Source organism: Toxorhynchites rutilus, chromosome 3, assembly GCF_029784135.1.
Source record: "Toxorhynchites rutilus septentrionalis strain SRP chromosome 3, ASM2978413v1, whole genome shotgun sequence".
In the NCBI taxonomy this organism is placed as follows: Eukaryota; Metazoa; Arthropoda; class Insecta; order Diptera; family Culicidae; genus Toxorhynchites; species Toxorhynchites rutilus.
In genome coordinates, this window is record NC_073746.1 from 249,539,365 (window position 1) to 249,551,890 (window position 12,526).

Below are 12,526 nucleotides of genomic sequence, written 5' to 3' on the forward strand. Positions count from 1 at the left end.
TTACTTTCTAACGAAATCAAATATCGAAAAATCCTTTCAGAACAACATTTTTAAGGGCATAAGCTTCCCAAAAATGCAACAAAAAAAATTGATTTTTTCGACTTTCCAGACCGGAGTCCTCCATTAACACATTAGGGACCGCACGTTTTGGGGCAAACTTGAACGCTTCATTTGTTCGGATTCCACGAATGAGATCGTTTCCTTCGATGTGGATGAGACGAAGGCGAGGCATCGGTAGGCCTTGTTAGATTCTTGGGAAACCAAGAATTTAACCTTCAAGTGTAGAAAACACTGGTTATTTCGTGATGCATCCGTACAGACGGAACGCGAAACACGAGAAATCTCGTGAGCGGTCCGCAATGTGTTAAGACATCCTGTTATACATGAAACTGTCAAATGTTGATAATATAAAACAGAAATTTCTCTAACGGTAGCCATTAGGACGTAATTTTGCGCGCATTAGTTAGGGAATTTATCCTGAAATTTATTTCATCCGACCTGATATCTTCGAAACCCTCAGTTTGAACGACTGTTTATTCAGTATTCTAGAAGAGATTAACAGATATTTTGTTTGATTTTAGCGATTACTTCGCTTTCGAGATTGCTTTGTTATTTGGGGGCAAAATGGGCCTCCACTGGATGACAACTTACAAGGTTAACTTTTCTAAAGCTGATATACCTTATCACATGTTGAGGCTTTTGTGGTTTTGACTCTGGAAAATTGTGCCACCTCAACCAAAACTCAGCCTCTTTATGCGTTTATGCGTAACGATGTGTTTCTCACTACGTTTTTATACGTATTTGAAAATTTTAATTGCGACTCTAGATAAATAAGCCCAGCTTATTTCATACATGTACCTACTATTTCAATAATGATTTACACAAATTTTGCAAAATAACAGGAGATTTTCCAAAACGCTACAAAAATCTTGTTTTTAGCACTTTTTTAAAATCGACCGATTTTTTTTTGTCAAAGCCACAAATTAAACTTGTACAGACTTGTACAGGATTGGACTTTTCAAAACCACATCTCGGTTTGCAATGCGATAATTGTTTATTAAATTACTCGTCATCAAAAACGAAAGGTCAGTGAAAGGTTCATTCGTACAAAAATATCTCTGTATGGAAAGGTACCACAGGAACGTTCCAGGTATCAAATGGAAGCTGGTTGATAAGGTTAATTGGTTTTGCTACTGAGTTGGTTGGCAACAAACTTTGTAAATCCACAAAATCTCAAAAAAAAAACAGAAATAAATCGTATGTAGTTTTTTTTATCGCCAAACGAAATTATTCCATTTTTTTAAAGCAAATGTTAATAGAAATTAGAATAATGGCTACATAATGGCGGACTACAAATTCACTCAAAACCCCACTAAGATGGGTATCAAATAAAAGGACTTAGATTAGGACAGTAGATCATGAGCAATTCCATTCCATGGCAATCCATGAAAAATTTATGACCGCAGTCATAAAATAGCCGATTGCTTTTTTGTACGGTTTTATTCAGGTTGACCTGTTTGTATCTAGGTAGTGCGAACTGAATCAAAACGGCTGTCAAAAAAGATCCAATTGAAATGTCAAAAGAGATCCAACGATCAGGAGTGCTATTTTTCTTATGATAATCAACACTATAAAAAGGGTATTGTTATCAAGGGCAAAAATAATTATAATTATAAAATGAACGAACTACATTTTTTCCGTCAATTGTTTGATTGACCATTGCATCTCTGAAAGAGAATCTCAGCCTTTCACTTTTAATGTCCCCTTTCTTTGATATAAAATTTTTCCGAACGAAATAAAAACAAACGAAGTCAGAGTCACGTAAATGTTTACTCCTGCGATTTGAAAAATAAAAAGTGGAACGGAGAGATGCCAGATGATTTTTAAAAAAAGTCTGTAAAAACATGTGAATGTCTGTTAAATATTTGGAAAAGTCTGTAAAAGTGTGCAGATCTATAGAAATGTCTTTTAAGGTTAATTTTCACATTCATTAATACTTTGTACATCGCGATGCACGTAAGATTGTATTTTGTATTATATACAGCCATTCCATGCCAAACCGATATAGTGGTTCTCAGTTTTCCGTCAAAAGTGGTAATTTTGTTTTTTATCGCAAAACATTACACCCGTATTTTTATTTTCCCTATTTTTCCTACTACAAAAATTCCTTACTTTTGAACTATTGGACCGATTCATATCATCGACATATCAAATTGAAGCTTACGAGTTATTTTTCTTTAGAAAAATATTACTTTTGCGAAAAATTAGATGTTTTTTTGTAATTATTGATTGAGTTAGGTTTTCATAGTTTTCTCGGTTAAAGGTAGAGGGCGCTATATTTTTTAAATATTTTTTATGGAGGATTACTTACATAACATATCTCAATATCAAAAATGTTCTAATTATCGTTTTCAAGTTATAATTTTGTGAATCTAACATGTTTTAAGTCTTCGATCAATATTCCTATGTGACTAAACTAGACATATGCGACTAGAATTCAATCTACCCGCAAGTGTGAGATTTTTTCAAAGTTTGCTTATTGGCTTCAATTTAATATATCGATCATCTAAATCGGTTCAGTAGTTCATATGTAATCACTTTTTGCAAAAAGTCATTTTTGGACAAAGGAGGAAAAATGATTTTTCGAACCACCGGTTAACTTTGAAAAATCATATCTTAAAAACGAAAAAATAGCATCTCTAATATCGAGATGTTTTTTTTTATTTAAATCGTTTATTTTTACAGGCTCAGTTACATAGGTTTAAAGGAGCCGAATTCCTTACTGTATTGTTACTAGTATATAAACATTTTTCCTTAATTCTAATGTTAATAATATAGGAAACCGATTACTCGCGGTCGACTCGAGTTTAGAAGGGTGATATATTTTCTTCAGGAAAAGGAGGGGATATGAGGATATATTGACAATGATCACACTCACACTCTCAATCACACTCATCACACTCAATTCTTAAACCTATCTTATATCTAATATGTATTTACATTTCATCTTATTCTTAAGAAGGGATCCGATCTCTCACAAAGGAAAAGGAAAAGGAAAAACTAAGGGTGTAAGGACAATCACACACGAAGATCGATAGCTTTAAGGAATACATATATTTGGGACATGTAATCAAGGTCTAACCGAGCCAACACGCCTCTCACCGGCATCATGGGCTGCCTTCCTCGGGCCCGAAGGGTGACTACTAAATTCGATCTGGCGACAAGATACAGCTCGCACGACCAAACAACGTGCTCGATGTCGTGGTAATCTTGGCCACAAACACAAAGATTGTTGTCGGCAAGATTAATACGAAAGAGTAGCGCATCTAACGAACAGTGATTGGAGTCGGGAGAAGGTGCGAATAAAGTCCCGACTTTTGAACCATGGTTTGAGGCTAACCTTAGGGATAATCGAGTGGAGCCACCGGCCCAATTCATCTTCGTTCCATTTGCGTTGCCAGTTAACTATGGTATTTTTGCGGACTAACGAATAAAATTCATTGAAGGCGATTTGACGCTGATAAATATCGCCTTCAATTGCACCTACCTTTGCTAATGAGTCAGCCCTCTCATTACCCGGAATTGAGCAATGTGAAGGGACCCAGACAAAGGTAATGACATAACAGCGTCTGGATAAAGCACTCAAAATTTCTCGTATTCTCTCAAGGAAGTACGGCGAGTGCTTTTCCGGCCTCACTGAACGGATAGCTTCGACAGAGCTAAGACTATCCGTTACAATGTAATAGTGTTCAACAGGTCGTGAGGCGACGCTGTCCAGCGCCCAGTGTATCGCTGCCAATTCAGCAATATACACTGAGCAAGGATTCTGAAGACTGTGTCAGGTGCTAAAAAATTCGTTGAACACTCCAAATCCTGTGGACTCATTCATAGAGGACCCATCAGTAAAGTACATATTATCACAATTGATATCCCCATACTTTGCATCGAAGATCGTTGGAACGATCCTCGATCGAAGATAGTCTGATGTTCCATGGATATCCTGCTTCATGGACATATCAAAATGCACAGAGGAATTGATGTAGTCAGGAAAACAAACACGGTTGGGAATATACGAAGAAGGATTAACCTGCATGGAGACGAATTCATGATATGAGCTCATGAATCCAGACTGAAAATTTAGCTCGATCAGCTGCTCAAAATTTCCGATCACCAATGGGTTCATAACCTTACACCGGATGAGGAACCGAAGAGATAATAAATTGAAGCGATCTTTTAGTGGGAGTAGGCCTGCCAAAACCTCGAGACTCATGGTATGCGTTGAGGGCATACATCCCAACGCGATACGGAGACAAAGATACTGAATTCGCTCGAGTTTAATGAGGTGTGTTTTGGCAGCTGATTGAAAACAGAAACTGCCATATTCCATCACTGAGAGAATAGTTGTTCGATACAACATTATAAGATCTTCGGGATGGGCTCCCCACCAGGTGCCGGTAATTGTACGGAGAAAGTTTATTCTTTGTTGACATAATATCGAGATATGTTATGTAAAAAATCCTCAGCTTTCAAGAAAAAAAAATATTAAAAAAATAAAGCGCCCTCTAGTCCAAAGTCATATAAAAAATAAAAAATGGCTACAATCAATAATTACTAAATTAAAATTAATTTTTTCGCAAGTTTAATATTTTTTAATAAAAGGGTCATTAGTTTCAATTTGATATGTCGATCATCTAAATCGGTTCAGTGATTCAAAAGTTATGAATTTTCATTTGTAATTTTTAGGAAAAAGTGGAAAAAATTGATTTTTCGGACCACCCTAAAATGGAAATGGGCACCCTAATGAAAAAGTAAAAAATACGGGTCTAATTTTTTGCGATAAAGAACAAAATTACCACTTTCGACGAAAATCTGAGAATCACTATATCGGTTTTGCATGGAATGGCTGTATATATACCCGGAAAACGTTGTTCTGCCATAAAAATTAATCCTAGTGAATATGTTAGTTGTAAAATAGAAAATAACTTATGTGTTGTAAGTGTGTTTAAATGTTTATTTTTGTCTGCGTTGTTAATTTTTATAAAAATCAGTATTTCTTCGTTGATATATTGAACATCCACCAAGGTTTGCGGTCTTGTCGTTGGTGAAATTTATAAGAAAATGCAGTGTATATTTTCCATCCGCCATGCAAGGCTATACAAGTTTTAGATCACCACACGGCCATGAACCATGTCTGTGGTAACAATATCGAACAGTAACCCATATTTCGTCATAAGCATACCCGAAAGCAAATGTAAGTTGTTGAAATTAGAATGAAAATTTTTATTCGATGTTACATAGAAGAACATAGAACATAGAAGACATAGTCCTGACCCTCATTTAACTATTTTTCTAGAAATCTCCGTGCATTTCAGCAAAAAAATCTTATCCAGAACAGAAAATAATTATCAGAGACAATTTTCGTTCAAGATTTTTCCCTACCTGCAGAGAATGCAACTTTTCATTAATTGTGAATAATCGTATCCTCTCTTTCGTCTGCAATGATGTCAGGGCAAAAGTACTTATGTGTATGAGTTCCAAACTTCATACACACCAGATGGGTCAACCAGAAAGTCTGTCGGGCCACATCTATGATGTGATGAATAGAGCCTCTCGTTTTTCAAAAACCTGTGAAATATTGTTATATCCAAAAAGTCTGCAACAAAAATAAAAAGTGTTTTTACAAACATATTTGTAAATCTGACATCTCTGGTGGTCTGAGTATTTATTGCAAGAAATCGCTTGAAAACATGCATGAATTGGCTTGAAAATGAAGTGGATTGAGTCCGAACCACTTAGATTTGTATTGATGTTTGTACAGTACTGGCAACATATAAGAATACATTCTGTTAGTTCTAAAAATTTAATCAAAAGGAAGACGAATTCAAAGCAGTTATCGAGATTTTATTTTTCCAGTATCATAATTGAATGTCATCTCAAAAAGTTTTGTTACAGTTTGGTTTGTGTATTTGAAAAAGCCAGTCACTAGTATTTCATGCGTCTTCCTTTGGCACAGATAACTGCCTGCAGACGTCGGAGCATGCTTTCAACCATATTTGGCAGGAAATGTGTTGTTCAATTTGTTCCCGCGTCGTTGAAACATCGTCAAACAGTAGAGTTTTGTTGGTCATCGTGCTTTTATCCATTTTGACATAGGACTACGTCTAACCGGTAGATATAGGGAGTAAAATGAAAACATAGGCACTGAACAAGTAGGAAAAAAATGAAGGATTTCGAACGCTTATAACTCGAGCATTTCTTAATACATCGCAAAGATGTTTGCATCAATTGATAGGAAATATTTCTACGCATCTATCACAATGGATAACATTTTATTTTTCTTGATATATACAATCGAATAATTGTGAAATGGATAATGTTTGCCAAACGCGTCCACGTCCTACCCGATCGCAAACGGTACCAGGTTCTTCGCACTTCCTCCAAAGCTTCTGAATCACACTACTGCTTACTTTGTGCTTGTCCGTTATGTTCCGAAAGGATACGCCATCTTGGCGGTCCTTAACTATTAGTTTCTGCATAGAAATTTCGATTTTAGTGATCAGAAAGAAAAAACTCGCGAAACCGTATTCAGAATCAACAATCTCAATCTGACTTCAGAGGATGATGGAACACAAACACCGAAAGCGTACATAAATGTCATTGATATCAGTAAGGTCGCGCCATCTCCAGCTGAATACGAATATTGTTGACCTGTATTTTTTTGTGCCACATTCAAAATGAACGTCCGACAACTTTATGCATTTGTTAACATATATGGTCAAATCTGGCTCAACCAATGTAAAAATCATGAACTGCAATCCAAAATCAATATTTGTGGTGATAACTGATATCTTACTTATGTAAAACAAACGATTAATTATCAAAGAGGAAAAATTTTGAACAGTGTATTCTTTATTATTGCCAGCATTGTATGTCTGCAGGGTTGTCCATATCAATAGAAATTTGACTCCCTTCCTATTGACCGATTGATCAGAAATTTGGAGACACGCACGTTTATCTCTGCTGTTATTATAAAACTGCGTATTCCATGATCTTGAAGAATCTAACTTGGCCGCCGCAGCAGAATGGCAGATTTCTTATCATCTCATAGAAAAGTGTTGATTGAGATATGTGTATCAAATGAATGGGTTTGACTAGTGTACTAATGTATGATGTACTAAAAACTAGAAAATAAAAAAAAGTATAAAAAAACTTTTCAAGTTAAACAGTTCCATTGTGATTAAACATAATAATGATAATACAGATAATGTACTAGAAGCTAAAAAACTGACTAGGCAAGAAGCAGTTAGCAGTTATCACACCCATTCCTTCATTAATCTAGGGCATTGATGAGACTAAAATAAAATCGTGAGGCATATGATGAAACTATTAACTGTGGTTATAGAAATCCGACGTGTCCCACGATTTTTTTGTGGTCTCATCAATGCCCTAGATTAATGAACGAAGGGGTGTGATAACTACTAATTGCTACTAGCCTAATTGTTTTTTTAGCTTTTAGTATATTATCTGAATTATTACTATGTTAAATCACAATCCAACTGTTAAACTTAAAAAGTTTTTTTTTACTTATTTTATTTGGATTCTAATTGAGTAATCAAGAACAGTGAAACAATCAAAACTACCTTCCCAGAAGATGTCTCCAATGACCCAGACCTGGTTATAAAATCCCAACAAAACTTTCTCGCGTAACAGGTCACATTTATCAGCATGAGGTAGCCGATATCATCCGGTCCTATAAAACCTTCATTCGATTTGTACAGCGCTCAGTCGAGAAGTTCTGTTCCGTGTCGGAGCCGAGTCTACGGGATTGTTTTCGCATTCTGTGTTGCGAGTTTTAAAATGGTGGCTATAATATTGATTGTATGATACGGAAACGAAGTGTTCTTGAAGTACTCAAGCTATGATGTAGGAATCATTGGTGTTTTGATGATTAACTAGGAGATTCTATTCGTTTTTCTATTTTTTTCTGTGAGGTAAGGGGTTGGTAACGTGGAGGAGCTGGAGGAGCTTATGGTAACAGTTCTGATTGCGAACTCAATCACATTAAATAAGGAGGTTGGACCTTCTTAATAATTTCTTGGAAGTGCGTCTGAAGGAATAAGCAGGTAAAACGTTGCATAAGGATAATTATTCCTTGTTTGATTGTATATGGAACCGAAGTAAATTGACGGTACCACGAAACTTAAGGATCTAGAAATCGCAATGTATAGCATGCTGAACAAATCTCAGAGAAATTTTGATTCCGAAATCAGAATCGTAAAAATCGATATTGATGCTGAAATTATTTCATGAAAAAGTGGCATTTTTTCTTATTTGACTCACGTTATTACGTGATAAAAAATCTGTCATCTTTGTCAACAAAAATGTCACGGTGACAATCTGTCACAACATGTCACTGCTAAGTCCTTCTTCTAGGTGGCATCATGACGAGAATGAAATTGAATACTGAGAAGCACCGGTTAACATATCCTAGTGAGAATCGACATTGAAGCAGCGCCCGATGTCGCGATAAATTAAGATTGACAGCTGAAAAGGAGCGGTATTCATTGAAGCGACACTGTCAGCGCGTGCTTTCACTGATGCGAAAAACTTACCTCTTGCATAATCTCAGAACAACATCTTTATTTATTATCAGCAATGTCGATCGTCTCGATATGCTGCCGTAATATAGAGGTGTCTGGCTAAATCAAAACAATTTACTGCGCATCGATGGCTGTGTGAAGTTTCGAAATGATTCCTGTCGCGATCTGACCCTCCTGTGCACGATCACCCTTCTACCGGATACTATTTGCGAGTATTTCACGCAGTTTAAATTCACCATCCGTGTCAGCTTGTACATAACTTTTAAATTAATTTAAGTAACATCCATATAAGCACTCCCCCTCGCACAACGGGGCGAAAGGTTGTGCCTTATTTGGAACCATCACAGAGTCTTCCTTTATGGTAATAACAACCGCACCTTGACGAATCTGTGGTCTGCAGAAACATGGCAAAAAAAAAGTTTTGCGCATTTGCATGCTGGGATAAATTACGCAAGCGGCCAACGGGTCGGTTAATGAAAAGATAAAAATATTTATCATCGCCCTCCTCAATGGAAGGCCCAATCGCTAGCAGTTCAACATTAATCGGAATCGGATTTTGCCAGTTGACAGGAGATGATCAAGGTCACGATCCGTCCTCGGTTGGTCGTAAAAAGCGTGATAAACGATGTGTTGATTGTTGCAGAATGAACACTCAGCCACTGCGTTCGATATTATTGTAGGTCGCGAGGTTAAATCCAGATATTGCACCAGAGAGCGGCCTGTGCAATGGAGTGAATGGGGTGAAGATCAATTAAACATACAAAGGACACGTTCAAAAATGAATCACGATTTATCAATTTTAAAGCATACATTTTTTCAAATATATGCTCCCTGCAGCAGCAATTGCAGCAGCGACATGTCTTCGAAGTGTAGCAGAGGGAAGCTGCATCACAGTATTGTACGCAAGAAGTAGAGACACAAACCATTTCTTTGGGGCGGAATCGCATAGAAAACATAGAAAAAAGTTAAAACGTTGGGGAATTCCTCGCCAAATGACGAATCGATCAGACTGTTCTTCATGTTGGGTATTTCGCTAATTGAAAAACTATTTTTAGTAATTTTCAACTTAAAGAAAGCGTAAGTGATACGAAAACATTAATTAGACAAATGCAGCCGAAAAGCCTTTGGATGCGCAAAAACATGAGGAAGCAATACCACGCCTAGTTAAGTGGAAGCTGCTTGAGAGCTTTACTAGGTCTTGGAACATTGTGCACACGGTGAAGGTTGGTCAATATTACAATTTTTCCTATTCGATGGTCAAGTCTATTTGTGACTAATTTTGGTTTTTATTCGGAGCATATCCGCAGTCATTAACATATTATTTAATAAATCATTGCTTCAAATCCTGCTATCCGATAAATCTATTAGCCCTTTATTGCACAAATCAATTGATTGCACTTCTAGAAACAATAATAATTTACTCTAATCTACGAAGAAACGTGAATTGGCTTAGCTCACGTCTTTAGTTTATAACAGGGTCCGCTTCCGAACTCGGGAGGATTCGGTGTACCGGGGTGGACATTATCGCAACCAAAAGGGGAATTAAATAGGGCTCGTTTGAGATAAAAACAGGGAGTGGGTTATATCTATGGTATAACCACAATGGTGACGTAGGACTATCGTTGATTTAGTGTTGTTGAATCTGAATCCATTCTGAACGAATGAATAAATGAATATTTGGGGAACTTCGAAAACGAGAGTGTTACGTTGGAGGTACAAGGTCTTATACATCCAATATTGGGTACGAAAATATCCTACTGATGGGGAAGAATAATCTTCAGAAGCTTCCCTGCTAACTACACTTGATTGAACAATCACAGAACAAAATGTATTTGGTCGCAGTGTTATATGGTTAGAAAACATTAAAATAAACTCTTTCGCTTGCATGTTATTTTCAATGCCAAGGGGAACTGGCAAATTATTTTGCAGCAGCGGTATCTTACCGGATTCTCCACGAAGTCCACCACCAGTGGGTAATGCTAACTCGATAACCACCTGTTAATTGCACTCGATTGAAAAATCACAAAACCAAATGTATTTGGTCGCAGTATTATATGGACAGAAAACGTTAAAATAGACTCTTTCGCTTGAACGTAATTTTCAATTCCAAGGGGAACTGGCAGATTATTTTGCAGCAACGATCACTTCTTTCCGAATTCTTCTCGATAACCAGCAAACGTAAAGAGTGGCGCGCGTGTATGTGTGTGGCGGTTGCTCCGATGTCTCATGCGGAACCAATTTTCGATGCTGGTATACTCTCGGTCGTCTTCTCTTCTTCTGATGGATCGGCTTTTCTGCGCTCCGTCACAGTCCCAAACAAACTGAATGCGTTTCAGGTTAGGTCAGGCCAGATAATGAATCCCTTGATCCCTCACCATCCAGCTCGTCCAGCTCGTTCAACTCGTTCAGTAACGATGTTGTCTTGTCGATGTCCTCACGAAAAATGAATGCGTTTCATGGATAGAATGGTTTTGTATTATAGAGACTTTAGATATTTCAGTTCATTCGTCTCTAGCCTTGAGAAAGGCCCTTGGAACTCTACTCTAACTCCTGCATTACATCTCCACCCTCATTGCCTTGAGAAAGGCACCCGATCCCTCGCCGTCCAGCTCGTCCAGCAACGATGTTTTCCAGTCCGTGTCCACACAAAGAATGGTGCGTTTCACCACCAGAATATCGCTTAAGTATGCTTTTTGTCCGTGACTGAATCGAAAGAAGGTGTGGTTTACGATGGCAATTTGGAAGGCAAAATAGAGGCGAATGAACTCTCTGAGTTTGAAACTTTCGGCGACTGAGCAATAATCGATTGAGAAGTATGTTTATCGCGATGTGAAACATTTTCCGTTGCGCGCGCATCCAATATTGGAAACGAACATATCCTACTGATGGGGAAGAATAATGTTCAGAAGCTTCCCTGCTGATTGCATTTGATTGAAAAATCACAAAACCAAAAGTATTTGGTCGCTGCGTTATATGTTAGATAACATAAAAAAAACTCTTTCGCATGAATGTATTTTTCAATTCCCAGGGGAACTGGCAATTATTTTTCAGCAACGATAATATCTTTGCTGATACTCTCTTGGTCACCTTCTCTTCTCCTTCTGATGGCTCGGCTTTTCTGCCCTCCCTCACAGTTCCAAACAAACTGCATGTCTTTCAGGTCAGATCAGGCTAGGTAACGAATGCCACGATCCCTCGCCGTCCAGCTCGTTCAGCACGTTCACCTCGTTCAATTACGATGTTGTCTTGTTGATATCTTCACGAAAAATGAATGCGTTTCACCACCAGAATATCGCTTAAGTATGCTTTTTGTGCGTGATTGAATCAAGAGAAGGTGTGGTTTACGATGGCAATTTGAAAGGCAAAGAAGGGAATGAACTCTCTGAGTTTGAAACTTTCGGCAACTGAGCAATAATCGATTGAAAATTATATAATTTTCACGATGCGAAAAATTTTCCGTTGCGCGCGCATACAATATTGGATACGAAAATTTTCTACTGATGGGGAAGAATAATTTTCAGAAGCTTTCCTGTTAATTGCGATTGATTGTAAAATCACAAAACCAAATGTATTTGGTTGCAGTGTTGTATGGATAGAAAACATTAGAATAAACTTTTTCGCATCAATGTATTTTTCAATTCCCAGGGGAACTGGCAGAGTATTTTTCAGCAACGATTAGTTCTTTCCAGATTTTCCTCGATAGTCGAAGCCAACCAGTGGTTAATGCTAACTCGATAACCACCTGTTAATAGCACTTGATTGAAAAATCACAAAACCAATTGTATTTGGTCGCAGTATAACATGGATAGAAAACGGTCAAATAAACTCTTACGCTTGAATGTAATTTTCAATTCCAAGGGGAACTGGCAGATTATTTTGCAGTAACGTCTTTCCGGATTCTTCTCGATTTTTCTCGAAGTCCACCA

General features: G+C 37.4%; 1 protein-coding gene across 3 annotated transcripts in view; it reads left to right on the forward strand.

Annotated features, from left to right (window-relative positions):
* Nucleotides 1-12,526, forward strand: part of LOC129780156 (putative leucine-rich repeat-containing protein DDB_G0290503) — a 306,359-nt gene that overhangs the window by 16,881 nt on the left and 276,952 nt on the right. The window lies entirely within an intron of this gene.